The sequence below is a fragment of the Dermacentor variabilis genome, chromosome 6 (assembly GCF_050947875.1).
Source record: "Dermacentor variabilis isolate Ectoservices chromosome 6, ASM5094787v1, whole genome shotgun sequence".
In the NCBI taxonomy this organism is placed as follows: Eukaryota; Metazoa; Arthropoda; class Arachnida; order Ixodida; family Ixodidae; genus Dermacentor; species Dermacentor variabilis.
This window is the reverse complement of record NC_134573.1, coordinates 39,135,860-39,155,018: the sequence shown is the minus strand read 5'-3', so window position 1 is coordinate 39,155,018 and position 19,159 is coordinate 39,135,860. Positions and strand designations below refer to the sequence as shown.

At 45.3% G+C, this 19,159-nt stretch overlaps 1 long non-coding RNA gene across 1 annotated transcript in view; it reads right to left on the bottom strand.

Moving 5' to 3' along the window:
• Nucleotides 1–19,159, bottom strand: part of LOC142584740 (uncharacterized) — an 89,654-nt gene that overhangs the window by 69,523 nt on the left and 972 nt on the right. The window contains exon 2 of the long non-coding RNA XR_012828922.1: nt 1,788–2,003. This is a non-coding gene — a long non-coding RNA (uncharacterized LOC142584740). The remainder of the gene's footprint in view (nt 1–1,787; nt 2,004–19,159) is intronic.

Below are 19,159 nucleotides of genomic sequence, written 5' to 3'. Positions count from 1 at the left end.
GTAGGTATTGCGCAGCTGGCCACAAAATTCTTGCCAGGTAGCCAAACTAGCTTCATGGTTTTCAAACCAGATGCGCGCCGAATCCTCGAGGGCGAACCAGACATACCAGAGTTTCCGGTGGTCGTCCCATTCATTGACGCTGGAAACTCGATTGTAGTGGCCTAGCCAGACCTCAACATTATCGAGCGCGACACCTTGAAATGACCTTCGGGTTCGTGACGTGTTGAGAATCCACGGAGCCGGGGGAGTCGGGGTCACCAGTCTGGCTACTCGTTGAACTGGTCATCATGGTTGCACACTTTATTGAGGGAGGGCCCAGTTCTGTTAGTAGTCCTAGTTGTCGCCAGCTGCTCCGAAGGTCAGCGTTGAAGGTGTCGCGATCTAAATTGGAAGCTTCCTGTTAGTCAAAGTGAATGGAACAGTTTACCCCGTACCTCCACCAGTCGCGTTAATATATAAAAGAGAAAAAATCTTAAGTTTATTCTAATGAAAGCAGACAGGTACCGGCCGACACCTTCACTGAGAGTGTCTTCGCTGTCGTCGGCGTCAGCTTCTGCAGAAGCGGCAAACCCACTACACAGCCTACTGCTATGCACGTGGGAATATTTTTTGACAAAGGCACGATAGCGTGCGCTTCCGTTTACATTTCTTTTGCCAACATCTGAGAAGTGCATTGTCAAGCTAATATTTCTTTAACGTGAGTGGCCAAATGCTCCAATGTCGTGCTATCTTTCTTTCTTGCTATGTTTTTCTTTTACCTTTCTTTGAAGAGGATAAGTCCTTCTATCGCAAAGTTCACCAGCCTTTCTGGGGCAGCCCATCCGCGTTTATAACCTTTATGCCGCTTTTACCTTCCTTGTAGTACCACTTGATATTTTGGCTTGATTTTCTTATGTGAAACCCAGAATCTGCATCACCATCATCATCATCATCATCAGCCTGGTTACGCCCACTGCAAGGCAAAGGCCTCTCCCATACTTCTCCAACTAGCGCGGTCATGTACTAATTCTGGCCATGTCGTCCCTGGAAACTTCTTAATCTCATCCGCCAACCTAACTTTCTGTCACCCCCTGCTACGCTTCCCTTCCCTTGGAATCCAATCCGCAACCCTTAATGACCATCGGTTATCTTCTCTCCTCATTACATGTCCTGCCCATGCCCCATTTCATTTTCTTGATTTCAACTTAGATGTCATTAGCTCGCGTTTGTTCCCTCACCCAATCTGCTATTTTCTTATCCCCCCACCTTAATGCTGCACCCATCATAACATAACTAAACAACGTTACATAACAACATTAGTATTATTTCCGCGAATATATCCGGCAGCAAAACAAACACAAAAAACTGAGTGTACATCTTTTGAGCTGGTGTGGAAGCTGCTATGTGTACTGGTCTCTAAGCATCCCTCAAGCTGGCTGTGCTATATTTTCTGACCTGGACTATACCCAGAGACATTTTAAAAAATAAATGGCCTTAGAGTTGAAGTTTACCTTGCTCCCTCGAAATAATCTGGCCGCAACAACACCGGCGTTGACAGCCTGTTGTGTTGACCTAACCACATTTACATAGCCTGTTTAATCGTGCGTGGTGGATTTACTGGCTCTCACTGAAGCAGTTAAAGGACGTCATACACGTATCGATTAGACCAGGCAGAAGCGCGTCAGTCGGAGTAAACGCTAAAACATTCCTAGCCCAATAACTACGTCATGTCTCGACTCTTATTACACGAAAGTGAAAGCTAAATACATAAGGCAATAAATATCTAATGATACAAATAGGCTGCTTACCAGTCATAGCTGCAAGCGGAATCATTATGAAGAACTTCAAAGCGAGAAATGAAAACTGGGGTATCAACATTTCTTCGTTGCTTTGAAGCAGTTTGAAGAAAGCTTTAAGGCCACTTTGAATGACCAGTGTTCACTACACACTGCTGGGATCGATATTGTTCGGTATTTTTAGACCTCTTTCGTTCTTAAGCCTTCGCAGTACGATCCTTGTATTCCCTGCGTATCAGAACACAACATATAAATATTTCTTTCATGGAACGAAGTTCTGCATACATAAATACAAAACATACATACATACATACATACATACATACATACATACATACATACATACATACATACATACATACATACATACATACATACATACATACATACATACATACATACATACATACATACATACATACATACATACATACATACATACATACATACATACATACATACATACATACATACATACATACATACATACATACATACATACATACATACATACATACATACTGAAATAAACTTCATATTTGTACATTTGAGGAATTGATGAAATCTAACATTAAATCAGCTGCTGCTAGAGACGCCGCGGAGCTCGGCTTCCGGCGATCGATTTAGGCACCACTGGCTTCCTTGAAGCCCTTGGGTTCAGCGAGAGCAGTGGAAAAGTAAACATGTCCGCAATAGAGATCGGTAAGACGCGATTTGAGGAATGGTGGAAGAAAAGCAGGGAAACGACAAAAAACGCAGACGTGCAAAAGCACAGTTGGCAGTAGGGGATGACAAAATTTGGTTGTGGGCGTTCATAGTGTTTTTTATTGTTTAACCTAGGTAGGACATTAGGCAGTATAATAACAAGAGTTTGGTGGCGCAACCCACCGCCGTGTTCTAAAGGGGACGCTCATAACATCCATCCATCCACCCATCCATCCAGAATTGAACTTGACAAACTGTGTCTTTTCAACTTCTAGCTGCTGCTTGAAACAAAATGTAATGTGGTATGAGTGGAGAAGGTGGAAATACTGTTTCCTCTTGCACAAAAGAATACACATATTTAAGTGTGATCAATCTAACTTACAAATCATGATCTCATGCTGCAGAATTTGATTGCTCAATTGAATAGCGTGAGCAGTGTTGTGAGTATCGCTTCCTGAACCTGATCAATAATCTAATATCATGTACTATACGTCTCTGAAGGGTTACCTGCAGCTGCCATCGCGTTTAATTTTCAATCCACAGGCAAATATTTGAGTGCTTTAGCATTCTTAGGGTACTTCATGCACTTTCCGGGGGCTATCGATGTATGTATGTATGTATGTATGTATGTATGTATGTATGTATGTATGTATGTATGTATGTATGTATGTATGTACGTACGTACGTACGTACGTACGTACATACGTATTCATTGAAGAGCGATACCTACGTACGTACGTACGTATCGCTCTTCAATGAATTTCTTTGACGCCAACTCGGGTAACTAGGTGTCTTTCACTTGGAGTGTGCCACTCTACAATGACAAAAAAGATCCCTTAAGTTTCTCCTATCAAGAACGGAAATGAAACCACGTAACAAGGGCTCGCGAAGGACCGCAGACCGAAGCATCAGAAAGCAGCGCGATCGATTGAAAACATCTTTATTTGCAGAATATTCGTAGACCTCGTGGGTGGGCCGCCGAGTCCGGTAGTCCACTGGTTATTGCTGCTGCGCTGGCCCTCCCTACCAGCCAGTGCTGACGGTCAGGATCATCGCTGAGCAGAATAGCCTCCCACTGCTCTTCTGAGGGATTTGGAATGGGGTCAACTATGGGCTTAAATTGGCATACCCACACCATGTGGTAGAGGTTAGCTACCTCTCCACAGTGTGGGCATTGTGGGGTACCACTGATGTAACTTAGCTGGCGTTGTGTATGTATTGGTTTGTAGTCTTCTAGGGGAGTTCTCTTCTAACTAATTGAGGGACTTATGTAGTGTTGGGTACTCCTTCCTGGCTGTTCTGTATGATGCGAAATTGTCAGCATACACTGCTAAAGCAGTTAGGTCGCAGCACCCTTCAAGGCCATAAGGGGGAGACGCCCGGGATAGAAGAGCTCGGGCATGCCTGTGAGCGGCTTCGTTTCCTCCTGGTAGTTCCAGGTGACCGGGAAACCACATGACTGAGGCTTGGCTGGGTGGATGCTTAATCAGCGATGACAACCCTGCCCTACGAATTAATCCATTATTGAACTTGCGACAGGCGTTCTGGGAATCAGGGAGCATATCGGCGTTGGGGTTAGATGCTATAGCTAATCCAATAGCTGCTTCCTCTGCGTGAGTGGGGTTGGATGTTTTCGTCGGGACGCAGTTCACCATCGATCCTGAAGGCGTTGAGACCACATAGTCATCACTCCATTCTTTGGTCATGCGGCGTCCACATAGAGGGTGTTAGGTTGCTCGTCCCATTTCTTCTGCAGGGCTTGCCCTCTTGCTTTTCTCCTTTCGATGTTATATGCGGGATGAGTGTTCCGCGGAATGCGGTACACATTGATGCGTCTCCTCACATCACGTAGTACCTAATCCCTTTGGTCTATCGTATAGGGCAGATTAATGCAGCCGTGTCCGCATTACTGCCAGTGAACATAACCACACTTCCGTGTTACATGTCGAAATTAGGGAACTCGGACAGACCGCCATTGGAATCTGAACCTGACAACGTGTAACGCTAGAACTTTATCTAGTGACGCGAGTCTAGCTGTTCTATAGGAGGAATTAGAGGGCAGTAAATCGGATATAACAGCGTTCAGTGCCCTTAGGGGGACAAATGAAGCATAAACAGTGCTAAAAAGCGGGCATGTCCTGTGCTACCGAGGCTTAGCGGAGAGACGAGAAGTAGGAGTAGGATTCCTGATTGATAAGGATATATCTGGTAACATACAGGAATTCTACAGCATTAACGAGAGGGTGGCAGGTCTTGTAAAACTTAATCAGAGGTACAGATTGAAGGTCGTACAGGCCTACGCCCCTACGTCCAGTCATGATGACAAGGAAGTCGAAAGCTTCTATGAAGACGTGGAATCGGCGATCGGTAAAGTCAAAACAAAATACACTGTACTGATGGGCGACTTCAATGCCAAGGTAGGCAAGAAGCATGCTGGAGACAAGGCAGGGGGGGAATATGGCATAGGCACTAGGAATAGCAGGTGATAGTTATTAGTAGACTTTGCAGAACAGAATAATATGCGGATAAGGAATACCTTCTTCCGCAAGCGGGATAGATGAAAGTGGACGTGTAGGAGCTCGAATGGCGAGATTAGAAATGAAATAGACTTTATACTATGCGCTAACCCTGGCATCATACAAGATGTGGACGTGCTCGGCAAAGGGCGCTGCAGTGACCATAGGATGGTAAGAACTCGAATTAGGCTAGACTTGAGGAGCGAACGGATGAAACTAGTACATAAGAAGCTGTTCAATGAGTTAGCGGTAACATGCAGAATAGAGGAATTCCGGATAAAGCTACAGAACAGGTATTCGGCTTTAACTCAGGAAGAGGGCCTTAGCGTTGAAACAATGAAAGACAATCTTATGGGCCTCATTAAGGAGTGTGCAATAGAAGTCAGTGGTAACTCCGTTAAACAGCATACCAGTAAGCTATAGCAGGACATGATCTTCGTTTGTAGTGCGAAGTGAACACGGACACAAAAAGGGGCAGACAGGACGAGCGCTAACGCTCAACTAAATTTTTATTAAAACGAAGAACATATATATAGGTGATTGCAAGAACCGCAACATAAGAACATGACAAGGTAAAAAACATCAGTTAAACATATCAGGAGGTATGGAAGTCAAAGAAGGCAACAAAAAAAAAGATTACTTCAGATTAGCACACGTATTGTGAAGGTACTGAAATTCGCAATCTAACAGAGACAACGATGCATGGCTAACGCAAGTGTCTCCTTGTTTGTTTCCTTCTTTTACTTCCATACCTCCTGATATGTTTAACTTATGTTTTTTACCTTGTCATGTTCTTATGCTGCGGTTTTTGCAATCACCTATATATATGTTCTTCGTTTTAATAAAAACTTAGTTGAGAGTTAGCGCTCGTTCTGTCTGCTCCTTTCTGTGTCCGTGTTCACTTCGCGCTACAATCCAAGATCATGTCACCGTACCAACTCGCCCAACATTACATTCTATCGCAGGGGACGAAAGATCTGATCAAGAAACGCCAATGTATGAAAGCCTCTAACCCGACAGCTAGAACAGAACTGGCAGAACTTTCTAAGTTATTCAACAAGCGTAAGACAGCGGACATCAGGAAGTATAATATGGATAGAATTGAACAGGCTCTCAGGAGCGGAGGGAGCCTAAAAGCGGTGAAGAAGAAACTAGAAATTGGCAAGAATCAGATGTATGCGTTAAGAGACAAAGCCGCCAATATCATTAGCAATATGGAAGAGATAGTTGCAGTGGCTGAGCAGTTCTACAGAGATTTATACAGTACCAGTGGTACCCACGACCATAATGGAAGAGAGAATAGTCTAGAGGAATTTGAAGTCCCACAAGTAACGCCGGAAGCAGCAAAGAAAGCCTTGGGAGCTATGCAAAGGGGGAAGGCAGCTGGGGAGGATCAGGTAACAGCAGATTTGTTGAAGGATGGTGGGCAGATTGTTCTAGAGAAACTAGCCACCCTGTATGCGCAATGCCTCATGACTTCGAGCGTACCGGAACCTTGGAAGAACGCTAACTTTATTTTAATCCATAAAAAAGGGGACGCCAAAGACTTGAAAAATTATAGACCGATCAGCTTACTGTCCGTTGCCTACAAGGTATTTACTAATGTATACACAAATAGAATCAGGAACACCTTAGACTTCTGTCAACCAAAGTACCAGGCAGGATTCCGTAAAGGCTACTCAACAATAGACCATATTCACACTATCAATCAGGTGCTAGAGAAATGTGCGGAATATAACCAACCGTTATATATAGATTTCATTGATTACGAGAAAGCATTTGATTCAGTCGAAACCTCAGCAGTCATGGAGGTATTAGGGAATCAGGGTGTAGACGAGCCGTATGTAAAAATACTGAAAGATATTTTTAGCGGCTCCACAGCCACTGTAGTCCTCCATAAAGAAAGCAACAAAATCTCAATAAAGAGAGGCGTCAGGCAGGGAGATACGATCTCTCCAATGCTCCAATGCTATTCACAGCGTGTTTACAGGAGGTATTCAGAGACCTGGGTTAGGAAGAACTGGGGATAAGAGTTAATGGAGAATACCTTAGTACCTTGCGATTTGCTGATGATATTGCCTTGCTTAGTAACTCAGGGGATCAATTGCAGTGCATGATCACAGACCTGGAGAAGAAAAGCAGAAGGGTGGGTCTAAATATTAATCTGTTTAACAGTCTCGGAAGAGAAAAGGAGTTTACGGTAGGTAGCGAGGCACTGGAATTGGTACGGGAATACATCTACTTAGGGCAGGCAGTGACCGCGGGTCTGGATCATGAGACTGAAATAATCAAAAGAATAAGAATGGGCTGGGGTGCGTTTGGCAGGCATTCTCAGATCATGAACCGCAGGTTGGCAATATCCCTCAAGAGAAAAGTGTATAACAGCTGTGTCTTACCAGTACTCACGTACGGGGCTGAAGCCTGGAGGCTTAAAAAAGGGTTCGACTTAAATTGAGGACGACGCAACGAACTATGGCTAGAATGACGAGTGTAACCTTAAGGGATAAGAATAGAACAGATTGGGTGAGGGAACAAACGCGAGTTAATGACATCTTAGTTGAAATCAAGAAAAAGAAATGGGCATGGGCAGCACGTGTAATGAGGAGGGAAGATAACCGATGGTCATTAAGGGTTACGGACTGGATTCCAAGGGAAGGGAAGCGTAGCAGAGGGCGGCAGAAAGTTAGGTGCGTGGATGAGATTAAGTTTGCAGGGACGACATGGCCACAATTTTCACATGACCGGGGTAGTTGGAGAAGCATGAGAAAGGCCTTTGACCTGCAGTGGGCGTAACCATGCTGATGATGATGATGGCGGGTCAGATTAATATGGATCTTTTCAAGCAGATCTCTACCTGGTTTTGCAAGTGCGCGCCTATTGAGTTGTGAGAGGCATAGTGCTTCCCACATCTCTTTGAGGGTATTATGTGCTCCTAGAGCCATGAGCTTTGCCTTCAGCGTGGTGTTTGGTAGCCCCAGTGCCGTCTTGTAGGTTTTCCTGATCAGTGTCTACAACTTTTCAATTTCCGACCTTGAGAGGTTAAGTAATGCCGTCCCGTACATTATCCGAGATATCACGAAAGCTTGCACTAAACGGATGGTGTCCCTTTCCTTCATGCCATGTTGCTTATTTGTGATGTATTATCCGGAGGATTTTCTCGCTGGATGTTGTAAGCTTCTTCATAGTGGTGGTGTTCTGTCGCCTTTGCGAGATATACAGCCCTCGTATCTTGATCTCCGTTTCTTTCGGTACTGAGTGGTTGTCTATATACAGCGTGATGTTCTGCGCCAGGGGTATCCTCGGTTTCTTCAGGATGAGCAACTCGGACTTTTCGGGCGCACACTGGAGGCCTCTCTCCACCGTGTCCGCTGCTGCTTGAAGACGCCACTCGATCTCGGCGTCACCCCCCGAGTTGCACCGGACAGTGATATCATCCGCATACAATGTGTGTTTGATACCCGGGACTCCGGAAAGAAGGCCTAGGAGATCGTTCATAGCCAAATTGAACAAGAGGGGTGGCAGTGGCGCCCCTTGCGGAGTTCTTCTCGCGCCTAGAGTGATGGGATCTGATTTTATTCCAGCGAAGTTTATAGTTGTTTGCCTTGCCGATAAGAAGTTTTTTATATAGTTGTAGCTTCTGGCGCCACAGTTGGCGTCGGCGAGGGTTTGCAGAATATATTTTTTTCGAAAAATTGACTGGGTGTGCGCCGCTTTTCAAAGAAGACCTTTCATGCCTACGCTTTAGCGTGCTGCGCTATGAATGCACTTGGTATGCGCTACTCTTCAACGAACCTCTGGAAACTTTTGTCACAGAGTATGTGCCACTTAGCGTACGGCAGGAGAGCAAACAATTCTGAACATTCACAGGCACCGGCACGCCATTCACAGGCACCGTCTCAGAGGCCATGTGCAGACAACCCGGCAGCGCCACTAGAAGGCGCAGCGTTTCCAGAAAAGAGCGCGAGAGGAGCTGGGTTGCCACATGACGTGTTTCTCAGCGTACGCATACACAGGCAAGCCATGCAGTTTGGAGACTACGCTCAGGCGTCTCGGCTAGATGGCCCCGATCGTCCTTAGGGAAGTGCATAAGAGGAGTCCCGCTTCAGTGCATGCTTCATACATATATGTTTCCGATGGCGGCATTAGGTTGCGCACCTATATTGATTCAATGTTAACGCATTACCGTGGACAGTCGTCGTGAGATGGGTTCTGCCGCAATATTGTTTTAGTGCGAACAAATCGCCTGTAAATATTTTCCTGTGGAACCGATGTTCCGAGCACTTGATGGCGCCAGCAAATAAAGTGAACTTCTGGTGATGGTCGAAGATCTGATGGTAAAGAACTAGCAGTTGTTGTCATTATCATTGCCCTCATTATGTAGTGTCCATTTAATGTTTCTAAAGAGAGCAGACTGGGCTCTACCTTTTCCTTTCGCCGGTTTCGTCGCTACTACCAAAGCGCCATGTTGTGGTTTAAGATGACGTAAAATCATCGGGAAGTGGTGCTGGCGCCTTGTGCTGCACGCGGGCGCGGAAAAACTGATTTCAATTCTGCAGTTTCTAACTACGTCCTTACCAAGAAAAACGCGTTAAGCGTAACCTGCAAATTTCCGCTCAGTTGACACCGCCGGTTGCACTGCGTGATCTTGCATCATTTGCTGGTCGTCACGTGAACATACACCCCTTCCCGGCCGCCTTTAAAGTCCAGCACCAGCATCGCATTTCTTCGCTCCTTTGACGCATAGGCGCGTGCCCGCGCGTTCCAACGCGTGCCACTGGTTGGCCCTTTACACGCACCAACTGGCTCGAGCGCAAGATGCATACTAGAATCACAGACGAGAGTAGGATGACGAAGCTCGAATAAGAGCGATGCAGCGACCATGACGGCATCGGGAATACGAGCCTATTGACCCCATTTGCTGAGTAATTTACTCTAGACAAACGAAGCGGCGCCATCAGCGGCGCGCCACACGTTGCCTCAGAGAAAGCACACGAATGCGAAACCATTACTGCTTCTATTCGGCCACTGTGCGATGAACTGTCTGAAATGCAGATAGGTAATCCCTAACGCACTAATCTCCTTTCATGCATCAAAATCTGGAACCGTGTAGTAAAGACCTGTGTAGTAAAGACCTAGCTGCAAGGATAGTGACTAGCACATCAAAGAACGAAATTAATCAGTGTGACCAAGTTTATGGACTGCTGCTACACAGAGATTGCCTGTGTTGCAGGCCTTTCGCGATGCACGGCTTTGCTCAAGGATAAAATAACTTCGCTAATGGGTCAACATTGTATCGTTTATCATGCGTTGGGTGCGCACTAAAGAACCCCAGGTGGTTGAAATTATTGCAGTCCCCCACTACCAGATGCGTCAGAATCTGCAAATTGTTTTGGCACGTAAAACCCTAGGTGGTGGTTTCATATTTATCGAAAATCATGGCGGGGTCTCAGGGTGGCCCCTGTTGGTGGCGAGTCCCTCGGCTCAAGTGTCGATTTTTAGTTCCGCGAGCTCGGCGGCAGTGCTATGTAAGGCCTCTCAGGTAAGTTTGGACGGGGCTGGCAAGAGCGTTTTTCTGGGAGGGGACCCCCTGCATCCGCAGAGGATGTTCTATTGTGTTGCCAGTACGTCGGTGTTACAGTTTTGACATACGGAGTTAAATTCCCATTTATGATAATCGCCAGTTTGTGTGGATTGATAAAACAGTCTGAATCTGGCGAAGGACGGTAGCCTGCTCTCTGGTAAGATCCCGATGAGGCACCGGATAAGTGTGCCTCATTTCTTTATACAAGTTTGCGATTTCATTATATATGTGGTCAATGCCACACCCGGAGAATCCGAGTCGGAGTGGCGCGCCTCCCGGCTTCTTAACTCTCTGGCGATGCGATGCGCCTCCTCGTTCCAAGGATTTCCGGAGTGGGCTGGGACCCATACCAGACTGATAAGCCTGTCTGCTTGATAGAAAGGTTGGTGACAATTGTTGAAGATTTGCTGCATAGTTTGGTTAGCAGTGCCGTTACTGAAATTTAGGATCGCGCTTTTTAAATCACTCACTATTCTATAAACGAGGGCATTCGTGATAGCTAGAGCTATCGCAGTCTCCTCTGTCTCGAGGGCGGAGAAGGCCTCGACCGTGGCCGCGTTTAAAATGTGACCGCTCTTTGTCACTACGGTCACAACGTATTTTCGGTAACCCTGCGCCGCCGCATCCACATGGGAAACAAAGTCGTCGTCCTTGTACTTATCCCACAATTGATTAGCACTGCCCGTGCGACGACTGTCGAGCCTTACAGGGAGCATGTTTTTAGGAATAGGTTTAGTGATCAGTTGTCGTCTTGTGATTTGCGGCAAGGGGGCTCGACCCACAGAGGTGGCTGAGGGATTCGGGCCCAATTTGTCCAAAATCTACCCGCGGGCTCGCGCATCGGGCAGACGGAAAATCTGTGCCGTTTGGTGCGCCTCGATCAGTTCTGCTATAGTGTTGCGTATTCCTAATCTCAATAGTTTGTCCGATCTGGTATATTTGGGTAGCCCCAACGCTTTACTGCATGCTAGATAGATTAAGGTGTTCATTTTGTCCCTATCCGCTCGCCTTAGGTGGCAATAAGGGAGGGCGTACAATTTGCGACTGATCAGAAAGGCCAGAATCAGCCGAAATAGGTCCCCCATCTACATGCCGGTGTGTTTTGGTGCGATTATTTGAGGCGATCCGACATTTGACTCATCGTGGATCGCAGCCCGGCTATAGCATGTGCGTTGCGGGTGTTGTGCTGTATGACCATTTCCAGCACCCACAGGGTCAACACAGGCCGGACCGGGCCAGATTTCATTCGAACCCCTATTGTGAAGGCCGGCTGTTGGCTGTCTGTTTTGTCGGTTCTGTTTCTGATTATTAGTAGTTCAGATTTCTGGGCAGAGCATGTTAGCCTTTTTTGTATAATGCAGTCTTGGACCATGTCCGCAGCCATTTTCAGTCCCTCTGAACTTTCGCCAGCTGAGTCAGCGTTCGTCCAGATTGTTACGTCGTCGGCATATATTGAATGGCTAACGTGGGGTACTGCATCTAGGAGGAGCGGCAGGTTTCTCATGCTAATATTAAAATGGAAAGGTGAGAGAACTGCTCTTTGCGCTCTTGAGGTTGTCCAGATGAATTTCTGCGGTTCTCTCTCTCAGGAAGTTTGAGATATATGTGGAACTACGTTTCTTTACGTTCATCTGGTTCAGATTAGGTAGGATTGAACGATGCGTAACACCGTCAAAGGCCTTGCTTATGTCCAGTGCTAGTATGGTTCGTGTGGCTGTGATAGGGCTTGGCTGCAGGATGCCGTGTTGCAAATGCCACATTATATGCTGTGTGGAAGTATTGGGCCTAAAACCTACAATGGTGTGAGAGAATAGCCCCTCCGTCTCAGCGTAGTCGTTGAGCGTTCTGAGTATATTTAGAATTAATTATTAGCAATGTACTGATAGCCTCCAAAGAAACGATCTCAATACCAGGGCGTCGGCAAGAGCGAGCACCGCTCGTTACACGGTGACAAATGTAGTAGCACCGCTTCCTGGCAAACACTTTCGGGAAGCGTTACACGAGGGAGGGATTGCCAGCCTGTCTGGTGGGTCAGCTAGCCTGGTCGACTCGCACCGGCGCATCATAATTAGAATGCGACGGTGAGTGGTTGCGCTCAGACAACTTGGCCGATGCTGAGAATGGTCCGTATCTAACACCAGTTAATTACGTGGTGGAACCCGTATCGCCATCTTCCGTTCTCTGCCGTCGCGGGTGATAGACTATGCACACCGACCGGCTTAAGCCGTATCACAATCCGCTAACCTCTCCCTAGGTCGTCAGGATGGCTACTCTTCCGTACTGGTGGGAAGAACATCGGCACGATGAAAAGCCCCGTTGCCATCGCGTGGTTCGTATCTAGTTCGATCTCTGGCTACACCCTACTTGCTGGTGCCGGGTTTGTCGGTGCTGCGCTCTACGACTCGAATAAACCCCTTTACAAAAACCCTTTACCTCATCGTCGCCGTACACTCTTCCGTTCTTTGATTTATGGAGCAGGTTGTACACCTCCGTTTCTGTAGTGGCAACTAAAAGTATTGACTCTGCGAACTTTTGAACTGATGGTAAGTTTTAGCCACTGTCTTTTTTAGCAAAAGCATCAGTGTGCAGCATTAAAAAAGTGCTTGGTAAAATTGTTAGCAACTTGAATTCCTGTACATCGCGTACCATTTCTTTTAGAAAGTTATTTCTTTGTTCTTTGAAACCAGCTAATTAAATGTTTGCAACTCTTTTTCCGAGTCGTTTCTACTAGAAACTTCTTGCTCAGAATATGTGGCGCGTGCACCCTTAATGTCAGATCTTGTTTTTTTTTCCCTAACATTAAATTGTCCCAAATATTTTATACGCCTAGTTTCGATTAATAGGACGAAGAGCTTGTCCTGCTGTTCTATTCTCTTTAAAAGCGCGCTGTCAATCCACGGTTCCCGCGATTTTCTACTTTTTATATTAGCAATAGGGAATACGGCTAAATTAATTGAATTCTTTTTTATGAATAAGCTGTATGGGGTCGTGAAGTCATCGGTTTGCGGTACCTCGTTCCGGTCGAAAACAGTAGCTAGAATCTGAAATACTGCAATGCTAGCGTTACTGATTTTCCTGCATGTAATAGTCGTACGTGGAGTGACCTCGGCTGCAACTTGCATGTTGAAAATTAATAAATAGGGGCAAGTTGTCATTTATAGAGGACAATAAGACACCCGCTTCTAATGCGTTTATACAAGAACTTAGAAACAGGGGTCAAGCAAAAATTGATATGTTGCTGTGGTCCTTGGGGTTACGTGTACTACATTTTCGTAGCCATTTGAAGGTAGAAAGGTCAAGAAGCTTTTGTTTGCCGGGGCTCAATGCTATCAAGTCGATATTGAGCTCACCAAAGAGAACAACAGGCATGTGAAGTAGCGTGCAGTATTCTAGCACACTTTCTAGGAATTAAGTAAAGGCGCTAACTGCAACAAATGGAGGCTGACACACGACTATTGTTATAGTGCAGGCACATTAAATAATAGTGGAGTGTTAATGATCATTTATCAAAGAGTGTCCTGCAATTATGTCGAAGTGTAAATTACTTCTGACGTAAATGGCAATACCGCCTCCTTTCATGTCTTTCTTTAAGTACATAGTGCAGTTGTATGCAGCGAATCTACAGGTTAGCAATTGTCCGAAAACCACGTTTAAGTAGACGCCAGAATATGAAACCGGTGCTCTACTGAATCAATGAGCATTTCGATTATATAACTCTTGCGCTCTAAACTTCACGCATTTAGGTGAAATAAGGAAAGATTCTTGTTATTGTATCGCATCTTTCAACGCTTGATAAAAATCAAGGTTCCATCAGCTTCCATCAGAACTTCCAGGCTCAAAAAAGCGTGAGTAAAGATTTATCTTGCTGAATTTTCTCAAGATCGTCCATCGTATTGATTTTAATGACGCGACCACAGGAGCTGCGACGTACGAACATTTTGCCGTTTTTCGCCCATAAAAACTAGTTCTCTTTCTTTTCTGTGGCTTTCCATCGCATCATCTAGAAAAGCTTTTTGTTCTTCGCAGTAAGGTCTCTGTTAATGAAGGCTTTTGTTCTTGCTTTCCGTAGTTCCGGTTTAGTGTCGTACCAAGCGTCCCTGGTACGGCGGAATGAAGAACGAACAAGCACAAGAGCAGTTTTGTCAGCTTCCTGCCGCCACCCGTATCAGGCGAATGCACAAAACTCATACCGTAGGCAGCATGAATATCCGCCGCTGAAAGCTGAGGCAGCTTGAGGATGTTTGCTAGGCAATCAAGTTTGTGAACCAAATTCGTGTCCGCATGATGTGGTAGCCTATGGATATTCATATTGAACCGCCTGGTCATCATCATCATCGTCAGCTTGTTGAATGTCCTCTGCCAGACTTTCTGTCCTCTGCGAGACGAAGGTCTCGCAGAAGTCTCGCCATGAATGGTGTCTGTTTATAATTTAATTGTTATCAGCAAACCTATTTTATTATTAATGTCTGGAATTTCGTCCACCACGTTGAGCTCTGTTTTCTGAAATTCTTTTGATGTGTTAGGATTGCTACGAACCCTGATTGTTCGGCAAATCGTGTAGTTTGAAGTTTTTTTTTTTTTTTTTTTTTGCGGCATCAGATATCATTTTGTACGTAGAGTCATTTCTTCCCGAGCAGGTGCCCAAGTGATAACTAAAATTGCCTTCGCAGCAATGGACGTGCATTCCTCTATCGGAAAGAATATCATTACAGGCAAACTACGTGTCATCCATTTGCAAAAGCTGATTCACTTATGAGTGAGAGTTTCAAGAAATACGCTTTGGAATAACTCAGCAGCAGCGGCATTCGAGTTCACGTTCAAGTTTCAAAGCTTAAGGAAAGTGTGCGGAAAAGCCAGAAACTAACCTTCGCGATCAGTTCATCATTTTAGAAGACGGAGAAAGGTGTGTTCAATGCCACTGCTGCTGAGCATGTGTCAGTCGTTCCCCGGTAAAGCGGTCTTCTGTAGAGACGGGCAGGGATGTAGGATCGAAGTTGGCCAATAGTCAGCCTGCTATTATATCCCACTATATGGTGGCGCCAGCTTCCGGGTGGTCCAGCAATTCCTGCCCATTCAGTTGATCATTTTAGCAGACAGCAATCGTTTTAGCGACGGTGAGTTCAATGCCGCTACTGCTAAGCACGTGTCTAGGCAGCGTATGTACTATGTGAGATAGTAAAAAGGGACGTTACTTGGTATTGAGTTTAATCTGCGCTCGTATAATTGTGCCCGCATCTAATGCGTTACTGATATGAAGAGGTTTTTCTGGCATCGGGCTTGCCCACGTCGGTCGATGCCATGGGCTTATCTTTCTTGCAGAGAGTACGTTATTGTAGAGCAAGACAGAAAAAGGCTGAAACATGGCATTTGATTGTGAAGGTCTTGCCAACACCGATGTGACGCTCCTCTGGTCTTCTCAGTCCCTAATAAGTTGGCAGAAAAGGCTGAACCATAGCATTTTATTGTGAAGGTCATGCCAACGTTGACGTGAGGCTTCTTAGCCATTAATAAGTGCCCGGATTTGCGCGGAGAGCAAGCAATTGCTCCAACTGAGGCACGAAAATACCCACTCAATAATGTTTTAATGGTGTTTATTTTGCGGCCATGAGATGTTGACAGATCTACGTTAGCTAGACAAAATCTTTGAATGTTATGCGAAAAGCACAACTGAAATATCCATACTAATAATACCTCTTGCCAAGAGAATCCTGATTCTGTTACTACCTCAAAAAATAGAATAAGAAATGATTGCACTATAAAATGAAATTCACAAAGCAGCTTATGTCAAAAGAAATATAAGTAGCATTAGGATTTGATGGCATCTTCAGTGACCGAAGTAACCAAACAGGGCATTCATCTCAGCCTAAGGACGGCAAGTCAATTCCGTAGTAGCGATGGCAACACACAGAAGTATATGTGAGCTCGAGAGTTGTAAAATTTTGTGTACCTTGTAGAGAATCCTGGATCCGTACGTGGGGCAGTGACCTCTCAACCGCAGGACATGCTGTAGCACGCGGTAGCGTCAGAGCGTTTCCGGCGATTGTGGTTGTTAGAACGACGTTTCCTTTCATCAGAATTCTGTCTTTGGCAAAATTGGCATACAGTGCCTGCCGTTGGGCGTTTCGACAACCAGCAGATGGTGGACAGCAAACGGCACTTATTTGCCGGTTTCCTCGCTAGCCAAATGTAAACGTGCCTCTGACTGATATTTATTCTATTTTCGACATTTCCAACCACCATGTGCAAAAATATCAGTCGTCAACCTTAGAACTCACTTGGAATAATATCAAGGGGCGATCGCCTCGACAGTTCCGAAAAGATCAAGGAACGCTGTGGGAAGCGGCGAACGTGCTTTCATCTGCTGCAGAAAAACCCTCGATAAGTCCTTCTACGTTCTCAAGCATCTGGAGACAAATAGCTCGACATATGCAGAAACATAAAGCATTCTCTTAACGTTTGAGTGGAACATAACTGGAAGGCTCATTTGAGTTCACTCATAGCATTATTAGGCTCGGTCCCCAGGCTTCTTAGTACGTCCGGCCCCGTATAGCATCAATCACACTCTTATTCGTAATAACTAGGTGTGCGCTCTTATTCAAGATGTTGAATAGGAAATCGAATAATCCTTGCTTTTCTATATGTAGTCGATTATAGCAGGCACTATTCGAAGTTGTCGAATATTCGTTTCGTTTGAATGCTTTAGGGGACAACAACAGTTTTTGCCCACCCTAGGGATAAAAACTTATGCAAATGTAAACTCTTCTGAACGGTTCTACGACAAGAGAACCGCGCCTGTTTCGCAGGCGAAGCAGTTTCTGAACAAACAAATTAAGCAGGCATTATCCTGCCTACCAATTTGCTGTCTTTGTTAAGCAAAAGAAAATTTATTATTTGGCATTCGGATTGCTTTCAGATGATGCCTGGTGCTGTTATATTGCCCTTAGCTGCTTCAACGAGTACTACACACTACTACATGCTGCTGGGGACGTGTTGTTTCTATATTTAATTACTGTCATTGTCATGGTGCACCAGAAATTATCGTATTTTTATTTATCTCGAATATACACGCATCTGAGTTTACTTAAAACTTAGTTGTTAACCTTACTCGATGTTTACAATAACGTGAACATAAATTCTTTGGTAAACGACCTCCACAGCACGGCATATATTTTCACTTCATTTACAGCGAAGCTGTATCTGGCTCATATTCACGGTTTCGTGGCGTCTATGTGCAGAAGCTATCATCATGTGGGCCGATCCTCGTGATAGTGCCGAAAGGGTACAAGCTAAATAGCACATAACCCTGTGGGTTCGGGGATCTGTAACGCGCCGTGGAACTACCGTTGTCACACCTGGTACCTAAAAAGACGTCCCACGGGGTACGAACAGATGTTTTTGAAAAATTGCTCTCTACAACTTTTTCAAAAAGGACTGTTAAAAATTATTGGCGCCAACCGCGCGAACGCGCTAGTGCCACTGCTCGCGCGTTCGCATTGTCGTTTTCTTGCACAGCTGGCTCCGCTGTGGAAAAAAACTATCATCATCAGCAGTGGCTCGAGCGTCGTCGTCTTCTTCCACAGCTGTCTTCGTTGCCACTCATCTTTCCAGCGTAGAATTTCACTTCTCTCCTGTTGTATTGGGAGCCACTGCTTAAGAGGGTATGAGACATTATCTAACGTGACGGACACATTTATTAAGAGAGATGATACTTGAATGTATTCTGTGTGCCATTATCATCACGATCACCACAGATAAGGACAGTAAATACGTTCGTGCCTTTGTTAAAAATTCTGTGTCACCTCTATGTCGTGCGTTAAACAGCCTCGCTGGTCCCCCACATCCACGGAGTGGAATGGCTTATGAATATCTTTTATAAATTATGAATATTCCATATTCAATTCAGTATTCAAATGTCACTTCCCTCGACTATTCGTATTGTATTTCATTCGAAATAATGATATTTCCACACCGTTATACTAAAAACAAAATATCATGTGCTCGACGGCGGTTATGACTGAAGCCACCGAGTGCGGCTGCACGGTTGGCTACCCATAGGCTACGGAAACACGCGAAAATTTACACAATGACCAGCTTACCAGTTATTTTCTATTGAGGCCGCTAACATTTTGAGATGCCCTGTAGATTGCAACGCCTTCGAGATCGGCCCTGTTTGTCAACAATTCCACACTTCCGAGGAGCGTTGTGCATGCAAGTGTTTCCACGTTCCCTCGGCACTAATGCATCATGCTTTGTACTCTAAGTGACCTCAGCCCTTCTGTTATTGTGCAGCCTCCGCGCCACACCAACAAGCACCAAACAAATTGTGGGCAGGAGATTGAGGATGATGTCACGCGTTATTTCTACCGTTCTGCCGTACACAGCAGATGCGTTTACGAGGGTCGTCGATAAAGTTCGTATTATCGGTAGTATGAATTTGGAACAGGCGTGCAGTATAGATCTTAGAGTGAGCGCAAACCTCTCAAGCTTTCGCAAAATATAAAAACTGTGTTCGATATACCTACCGGGAACACATTTAAGTCATCGAAGCAAAAATGGTACCGTTCATAGGGAACGTTGGTTGA